This window comes from Helianthus annuus, chromosome 1 (assembly GCF_002127325.2).
Source record: "Helianthus annuus cultivar XRQ/B chromosome 1, HanXRQr2.0-SUNRISE, whole genome shotgun sequence".
Taxonomy (NCBI): Eukaryota; Viridiplantae; Streptophyta; class Magnoliopsida; order Asterales; family Asteraceae; genus Helianthus; species Helianthus annuus.
Window position 1 is genome coordinate 28,672,152 of NC_035433.2, and position 9,487 is coordinate 28,681,638.

The window sequence follows — 9,487 nt, forward strand, 5'->3', positions numbered from 1 at the left end:
CGCGTTGTTCGGTTAATTATGACGGAAGTCGTAACATACGCAAAAACGATCCAAATCAAGCGATGAATGGAATTTTATCATGCCAATCACTAAAAAAAATATTTTAATGATTACATAAATTTTTGGATGTCCGGATGTATTCAGAACGTAAGATATGTGCGAAAATGGAAACTTGTGCACTTTTTGACACTTTTAGTCCCTGAATGACCAATAAGTTTATTTTAGCATACCGAACCCCTCAAAGCCTATTTATAAGCTATGTAAAGGATATTTAGGGTATGTTTAACTTATGATCAAGTTTCGGAATGTTCGTTACTATACAAATCGGTATAGTTTCGCAGTTTGACACAAATAGTCCCTGCGATCGAACAAACTTGTTTTCGACACACCAAACCATCCAAAACTTATTTCTAAGTTATGTGAAGGTTATTTAAGGTATGTTAAGCCTATTTCAATATCCCGGAGTGTTTGTCGTGTTTAACTGACTGCGTTTACGCACCAGTTTGCGTATAACCTTCTAGAAAGCGATTTAAAGCTTGAAATCGAATCGAATCGAATTGTAAAATCACCAAACACATAAAACACATATAATAACACCAAAGCACATTGTTTTATTAATAATTAACATTGTTTTGTGTTGTTCATCGATTAAAGAGCACAGTTGTCACACCCAGGCTTTGAGAGATCTGTCTTATCTAGGATAAGACACATTATCCAAACCCTTAGACTATGGATGACACCTTTTATTCTCAACATCACTTGAAACCTCCAAACCCCCGCCAAATCCACATTTAATTCCCTGAAATACGTGTAGTTTGAAAACATCAACAAAAGTTGAGCGAGTTCATGTGTTTGTATGTGTGCACGAATAAACCTTTGGAATCATTGTAAGCATGTATGTTTGTAAACCCTGGTATGAAAGCAAACAAGGAAAACAAAGAACTGATCGATTAATGGTTTGCAAGGCCATTAATATGTGTGACGTGATGCAGGAAGGCTCAAACCTAGCAGATTTTGCACCGGGCTTCCGGCTGTAAGACATAGTCACCTCATGGGCCAAACCCTGGTCCATATGGGCGGGGCTCGCTACACCCAAATAGATCTATCACTCATGTCCTTCGGTCCTACTACGAGGATTAATGGTCTTAAACGTTGTACCCACCACTCACATGATCTAGCAGTACCTTTCCTTAGCTAACCATACCACATATAAACGTTTGTAAACAGTTTGTAACATGTACTTCACCCCCGAATTTATAAAACTGAAAACAGTTAAAAGAAAAGGGAGACATGAACCCACAGTTTTGCGTTCTTCGTAGCCAACGGTAACTCAAAGCTTCTTCTAGTGTACACGACTACCTACGCGTACTAAGGACTATTAGACGAGCGGGCCGTGCCTTGACTTTGTATTAGTTAGTGTCTTTGAGTTACGTTTCTTTGTGTCTTTAATATTATTCCAAATTGTATAATTATTTGTTAAAATAATAAATATTTTAACTTAAGTTATATTTATTAAGTTTTGGAATAATTGTTAAAATAATATATTTTAACTTGTTACCTTCATGTATTTATGCATGTATATCATTCCCACGGATGGGTGTATTTATATTCGTATTCTTATACTTGTATACTTTTGCCAAGTATTGGAGTCGTATCCCGGAGTGTATCTATACGTACGAAAATACGTATTTCCTTGTAATAGTTAAGTATTCTTATACTTAATTTTGTATTAATTTTTCTAGAATAATATCTCTAGCAAAAAAAAATACATTAATATATATTTCAAAAATATATATTTTAAGAAATATTACTTAGAAAATTTGTTTTTAATTCTTCCTTTGGCAAAAATATTTGTAAATTTCATACAAGTCTCAAAAATAATATATTTTCAAGTCTAACTTAGAAAATATATATGAACCCGTTTTTCATCCAAAAATAATATGTTTCAAGTTTACTTAAGAAAATACATTTTCTCCCAAAAATAATGTATTTCATGTTTGTTTGAGAAAATATATATATTTCTTTCAAAAATAATACATCCTCTAATAATTTAAAGAAAAAATATATATTTTTTTATTTGCTAAAAATAATATATTTTCCCCTTGTAAAAAATATGATATATTTTGTAATAATTGTAAAAATCATATTTTTGTTTTCTTGGTGTCCAAAATACTTATTACCAAAATATACTCATTGAATAAATTTCCAAGAAAATTTTCGTGAGTTATATTCCTTTGTTCGGTTTCTCTCATATTTTGGGTATAATTTGTATATTCATATTCTTGGGATTTTGGTAATATTTTGGTTTGTAATTTTTGGTATTTTGATGTGTTATATTATTTCAAGTCCTAAAATAATATAACTAATACACATAATATACAAATAATCACACACATGGTGACTTCTAAATATATATTTTCCTAAATACATATTTAGTCACTTTTATTTACAAAAACCAACCTCCAATATTTATAATTTTTGTAACAAAAATTATGGCAAATTTTACATGAAAATTCATGGTTTGAAATACACTTGTAAATATTTGTTTAAAAATTTCTAAGTGTTTAATTTTTAGAAAAATTTTGCCATAGTTTCCCCTAAAAATAGAGGTTTCCATGCCTTCAAGGCATATCATTTTCTTTTGTAAATCAACACAATCAATCAACAATAAATCTATACTTACCAATTTTGCCAAAATCAAGCATAACTACTACTTCATGAACCTGAAAATTTACAAAAATGTGTAGTAACTTACTAGTGTGTTTAGTAAGCTTAGTTACCATTTAAAGTGTCGTTGTTTCTTTAGAAACATCATTTTTAAAGAAGTTAGTTCTTTACAACTTATAATCACATTTTCTAAAAATGTTTCTTCTTGGATTTTTCTTGTTAAATACATGATCCTACACTTGTTTAACCTTTAAAAACATGGTTGATTTCTTTGAGAACCAAGATTAAGTAAACTTCGTATCTTTAACTTGATTTCTTGAAAAATCATCTTTGAAATCTTAGATCTACAAGACTTTACACTTACTTTAATCATCACCTAACAAGAAAACAATTTATTCTTTCAAGTTCATGTCCTTCATGAGGATGAACTATTAATCTCTAACATTTTCATCCTCTCGTCTTGCTAGATTATGTTTTTAATCATCATCTAGCAAGATCATATGATGATCTACATGATAAACATAAACAATCAATCATCAAGTATCACAACAACACTAAACAACATGATTTCTTTAAGATTTTAAGCTTATGTTCATGTTTCATGTTCAAGTTTCTTAGTGTTCTTCAAGATTAACATCATGTATCATCTTTTAACCAACAAAATATGATGTAAAATGAAGAGTTTAGTGTTCTTACCACTAGCTCAAGGCTTGGGATGATCAAGAGAAGAAAAGAAGTGGATAAAAGCAATTGGTGAAGGTCCTTCAACTTCCAAAAGCTCCAAGATTCCTTGTGCACCTTCTAACACCCTTGTATGTATGTAGATTGAATGAAGGTTGGAGGATGATGATGGTTATGCTTGTTGTTGTTCTCGGCTGAACCCAAGAAGAGAGGAAGGAGTAGTGTGTGTGTTGTGTGATGTTGATGAAATGAAGCTTATGTTCCAAAGGTTAACTCTTATAATCTTCCAACACTTAGTTTCCATTGGTTTATTTGTCTAACATGAAGAAACATGATCCATTTAATTAATCAAATAAAATCTTGATGTGGGGCCATGTGTTAGCCGTTTACTAGGTTTGGGGGGGGGGGTATAGGCTTAGCTCTAACTAAATAGTTAGTTAATAGTTAGATTTCAAGTATTTGGTTAGGTGTATTAGTTACTAGATGTTATGTTGTGTGTTATGATGTTCGGGAATCATAACTAGCTTGGTAATGTTAAAACAATGCTTCTAGTGAAAATTTGGTGTTTTGGGTAGTGTCCGGTTGTTCGGTTGGTTACCGGTTCGTTAAGGTGCTAAACTATGCAGTTTAGTGTGCTTTATGTTACCTTTTGTGACAGTTTTGATTCCCGACACTTAGGAAAGCATTCAGGACCATTTAACCACATTTCTGCATGATGTTAGTGTGTTTAAATGCTGAATTTGCTGATTTTCTGCAGAATTCTGCAGTTTATGTGAGTTTTAGGCACTTTTCGGCACTTAAACTATCTCTAGGAAAGCAGTTTTGTGATCCTTACTTTCCTACACACTATACTAGTGTAATACTTGGTTTCTGGCTCATTCTGTGTCTCAATACAGTGTCTGTCTACGTACTGAACTTCGTTAGCATTTTTCTGATTTGTCTAATAATTGTGCTAACTGTGTTTCGTGCATCATTTGAGTCAATAAAGTTCTCATGCAATAATGATATGACATTAAGCCATATATGATGAACATGTATGTATCATAGAAGAAATCAGAAAGCAATTCTAGTCATTAATTGTAATTCAGCACAGTCATTAATCACTAATCATAGTTTAATAGTTGTACGGATACCTGGAATTTTGACAGTTGTCAGAATGGCGATGCTGAAGGACATACATCGAGAGGTTCAGCAATCGATGGAGTTAAAGCTAAAGTTTCTTAATTCTTATTGTTATTGTTAGATTTGAACTTTAATGTTGTTCAGTATGTTATGTAATTATTGGACTTTTAATGTCATGAATAATTGAATAAATTTTAATCTTATGAATCTATGTTGCATTTTAGTTTTACTTATTTAGTGTTTGAGTTTGATTTAGATTATGTTGATGTTGAATTGTGTCTGAACATCTGTTTGGTAAGTCAACAGAAGTTTAATAGTATCAAGGGTTGGTTTGATGGTGAACAAATAATGTTGATGTTGAATGTGTCTAAACATCTATTCGGTAAGTGAACAGAGGTTTAATAGTTTCAAGGGTTGGTTTGGCGGTGAACAAATTATGTTGATGTTGAATTATGTCGGAACATCTGTTTGGTAAGTCAACAGAGGTTTAATAGTATCAAGGGTTGGTTTGATGGTGAACAGATTATGTTGATGTTGAATTATGTCTGAACATTTGTTTGGTAAGTCAACAGAGGTTTAATAGTTTCAAGGGTTGGTTTGATGGTGAACAGATGAGTGCAAAGATAAAACAAATGTCTAGAATTTGATCATTGATAGTAGTTTTTTGAAGAATCTGTGCTCCTGCAAATTACAGAGAGTCAATATTTGGAGTTGTAAAAGGTCTGTTGTAATTAAACTTTGGTAAAAGAGAACATCTGCTGATGATGAAACAACTGTGTATGCTAACGACTGTTGATTTACCATTGTTGACTAAATCAATAAATTTTAATAGTATTAATCTTTGTTGTCGCCTTTTCATTTTAATTATTTCAGTCATTCCTAAGTATTATTATATAAATTTGTTTTTCAGTAACAATTTTTTGGAAAAATTTACCGTATATTTTGGTGTTCTAAAAGGTGTGTTGTAGCTAAAGTCTGACAAAAGAGAGCATCTGCTGATGAATAAATGTCTGAAGATGCAAAGGTATGCTATGCGTCAACAGATGTTAACGAACAATAGACAATATTCAATCTTAAAATGCTTAACAGAGGATTGGATACTAACAGTGGTTGGGCTAATGATGAATAAGTATTATTATATAACGTCTGCTATAAGTATTATTATTATTATTATTATTATTATTATTATTATTATTATTATTATTATTATATAATTTTGTTTATCAATAACAGTTTTTTGGAAGAATTCAACACGTCCTCCACCCTGTCTATGGCCAGTATACTTTGATCCTCCACATTTATCGAAGATTCCTTTTGCACTCTCACCTGCTGCTATTACACCTTTCCCAGGTTTTGATGCTTGTTTCTTTACTGCCGAGCAGCAGATCAGTTAACTACATCGACGTATATTCAAGCTCGAGAGGAGTTCGCGCATGTTAACAGTTTGCTTTTCTTTCCTCCTCCACCTCAGTCACTAGTATAGCTAGTTTTGGTTTTATGTGGATTGCATTACTTTTGGGAAAAGACACTACTAATGAGCCGAGATTGTGGAGACTTTTGAAGACTACTTTTGACCACGTGATTTTGATACACTTATTGGGCGAGGGTAAGGTGACCCTATAAGGTGATACATTTTGTAAGACAATGCAATTGTGGTCGGAGAAAAATGAAAGCCCAATCATCATTAAACATGCGATAATACTTTGTGACCAATGACCAATGAAAGCTCAGTCGCTATGTCTTCGGTAAGCACGTTGTTGATCTATATGTGTGTGCTATAATTCTAATGCTACGTGCTTGCTTGCTATGCTCTCATTAAACATAATTACCAAATTACTTGGTTATGCTATAATTATGCTATTGCTTGATCGGTTGATATGATAATCTATTATGTGTATGTACATATGACCTCTAAACAACTATATGCACTCCCTGAACAAATAAGGCCTGTCCTATCCGATCTTCTTCTTAGAAGATGTCGATACAAGGAAACGTCGATACCAACAACCCTCTGCCAACAACAGCAGCAGAACTACAAGAGCGCATCTCACAGGCCATTGCACAGCTCGAGGCCCTTCGCCCCAAACGCGGCAGAGGTACCCCAAGAAATAACCCACCCAACGGCTGCACCTACAAGCAGTTCTTGAACCACAAACCTCGAGAATTCGACGGCACTGAGGGTGCCTTAGCCTTCGTGCGTTGGGTTGAGAAGACAGATTATGTTTCGCGACTAAGTAAATGCACCCCCGAACATCAGGTCACGTACGTAGCTGGACTGTTTATAGATGGAGCTCTGTCATGGTGTGTCACACCCCGACCACGTAGGACAACAAACCGTGGCGGAAACATCGGGGAGTGTTGCAACAGAATTATCGTTTCATAACCATGGATACAAAAAGTGTTTCGTTTTATTGATAATATTAAACATTAACATTGAAACATAAGTAAAAACATAGTCAGCAAATAAATGCTGGCGAGTACATAGGTTTTATAAGAGTATCAGAATCATGGCTTCGTTTACATGTTGCAGTACTTTATTAGACTACAAGAGTCAAAATACAAACCTCGTTTTGAAAAGTGTATTGCAACATAGTTAACCAACTCAAATCAAGTTGATTATAGTTTATAAAATCTCGTAGCCATGATTCAAAATCGTTTACCCAAGTGAACTAAATAACGCCACGGTATGTAATATGATGAAAACACTTATATATAGGAAGTACCAGCGGTGTATCCACCATGCTTTCATCACATTACACCCGTCTTGTTATCTAAACACTAACCAAACACCAATCGTTTATCCAATTCGTTTAACTTGTTCAAAATCGTTTTCAAAATCGTTAACTCGTTTAAAATCGCTTAAATCATCTTCGTTTTAAATTGTGAAAACTATATATGGTTGTCTCGCTAACAACATTCAAACCTTCGTGACTCGACCACCTCGCTTCTCGCTTCTCGCTTCTCGAGTTAACAAACCACCAAAGGGTAAGTTAACAAACTTCAGAGTCAGTCGTTACCCACAACCCCCACACATAACCATGGGTGTAGTAAAATAACGGGATTTATCAGATCCTATGGTACCATAACCTAATACTAGTTGGCTTGATCAATGCTAATGAATGTCATTTGTTATGTAACTACAACCAACAAGTTTGTTCACTTTATTGAAATCGTTATTAGTTTTGTATAAACCATCTTAATTGTTTTTGAAAAACCATCGTTTAATCCTTGAAATCATTTTGTACATATGAATCACCCCAAAACAATTGAAAACAGCAAAATAGGGGAACTATGTACTCATATGAAGTGCAAAGTATCCTCAATCAATAGAACTTCAATCAAACTCAAGCAAACCAGAGAAACCAAGTAGCACCTAGTAATCGAACCACTAGTCAAACAATAGACGTCTAAATCGGACGATCGGATAGAATGAAGTCTTGTAAACCAAATGAGTGTTGGAACTCATGTGATATGGTTTAACAAAGGCTACATCCTAAATTGAAACCTAACCTAAGTGCTTTCGACCCATTGCGACCCATTAAGGTAGCTTATGCTACTTTAACCCGCCGCGCACGCGAATGCGCGTTTGAGACGTCTAACTAGTCCTATGACAAGTATTATATTGCAAAACATGTTTAATTATGTTACAAAATCAGTTACGTGACAAAAGTTTAGATTACATATGCTTAATTACCAATTATGTACGAAAAGGGTATTTTGGTAATTTACCAAAGGCATATAAACTTCTTATCATGCGACTAATTAAACCTAAGTGACCATAAGGTATAACCTCGGAAGGTTATTCCCTATACAACTATGGTCACTAAACAGGTTTGGTCAGATCCTAATGATCGACCAAACGGGTCGTGTTCGAAAGTCCAAGCAGGTGTTTAGTCTGCTTGACTTACGATTCTACACAAACGGTTTTGATATCAAAACAAACGGTTTTGATACCCAAGAGTAGTTTGGTTACAGAATACGTGAGAAAACGCATTTTGGCCGAAACTACGACTCGTCACTGAGCCTAGATAATGTGGTAATCAGTAGGTATAGTCACTAGGGACTATAACCATCGTGATTACGCTCACGTTATGAAGTTCAAACAAACTTCGCATTGACCATAAACTGGTTAAAGAAGAAAGTCAAACGCAGTTTGACTTTAATGATAAAAACGAATGAAAAGAACGAAAGAATACTTACAAAAGGTCCTCGCAAGCTCTTGATCCGATTTACTCTCAGGTATGAAGCATAAACTTCAACTTAGAGAGCCAAAATCAGATCAAGTGTGCTTTGGGAGGAAGTGAGGGGGGTATTTATAGGAATTCAAGAACCGTAAGGATCGTTTCTCGAAGATTGAGCTTCGATTTAAGCCGTACAAGTGGGCACATGGTATTTGGATACCATGGGCTCTTGAAAACCATCAAATTTGGCCCATAGATTGATCTAAACCATGTCCAAAAACCCTGCAAACCAGCTGCTATTTCTGAAAACCAGTTTTGCAGAACTAGGTAACTCACGTGGCCCGCGTAGCCACACATATAACCTTACGCGGCCCGCCTGGGCTGACTTTCCAGAATTTTCAGTTTAGTCCCTGAACTTGAGAAACATGCATTTCGGCCCATTTTTGACACGTTTAAGCCCCATTAACCTCATTTCAAGGCTCTAAAATGAAGTTAAAGTATAGGGAACTCAAAAGATGCTCAAAAATATCTCGGGTGTCGGTTCGTTTGGTCGTACGATCGCTTTATTCGCTTAATTACGACGGAAGTCGTAACGAACGCAAAAACGATCCAAATCAAGAGACGAATGGATTTTTATTATGCCAAACACTAAAATAAAATATTTTAATGCTTACATGAACTTTTGGATGTCTGGATATATTCAGAACGAAAGATATGCGCGAAAATGCAAACTTGTGCACTTGTTGACGCTTTTAGTCCATATTGATCACTATAGTTTATTTTAGCATACCGAACCCTTCAAAGCCTATTTATAAGCTATGTAAAGGTTACTTAGG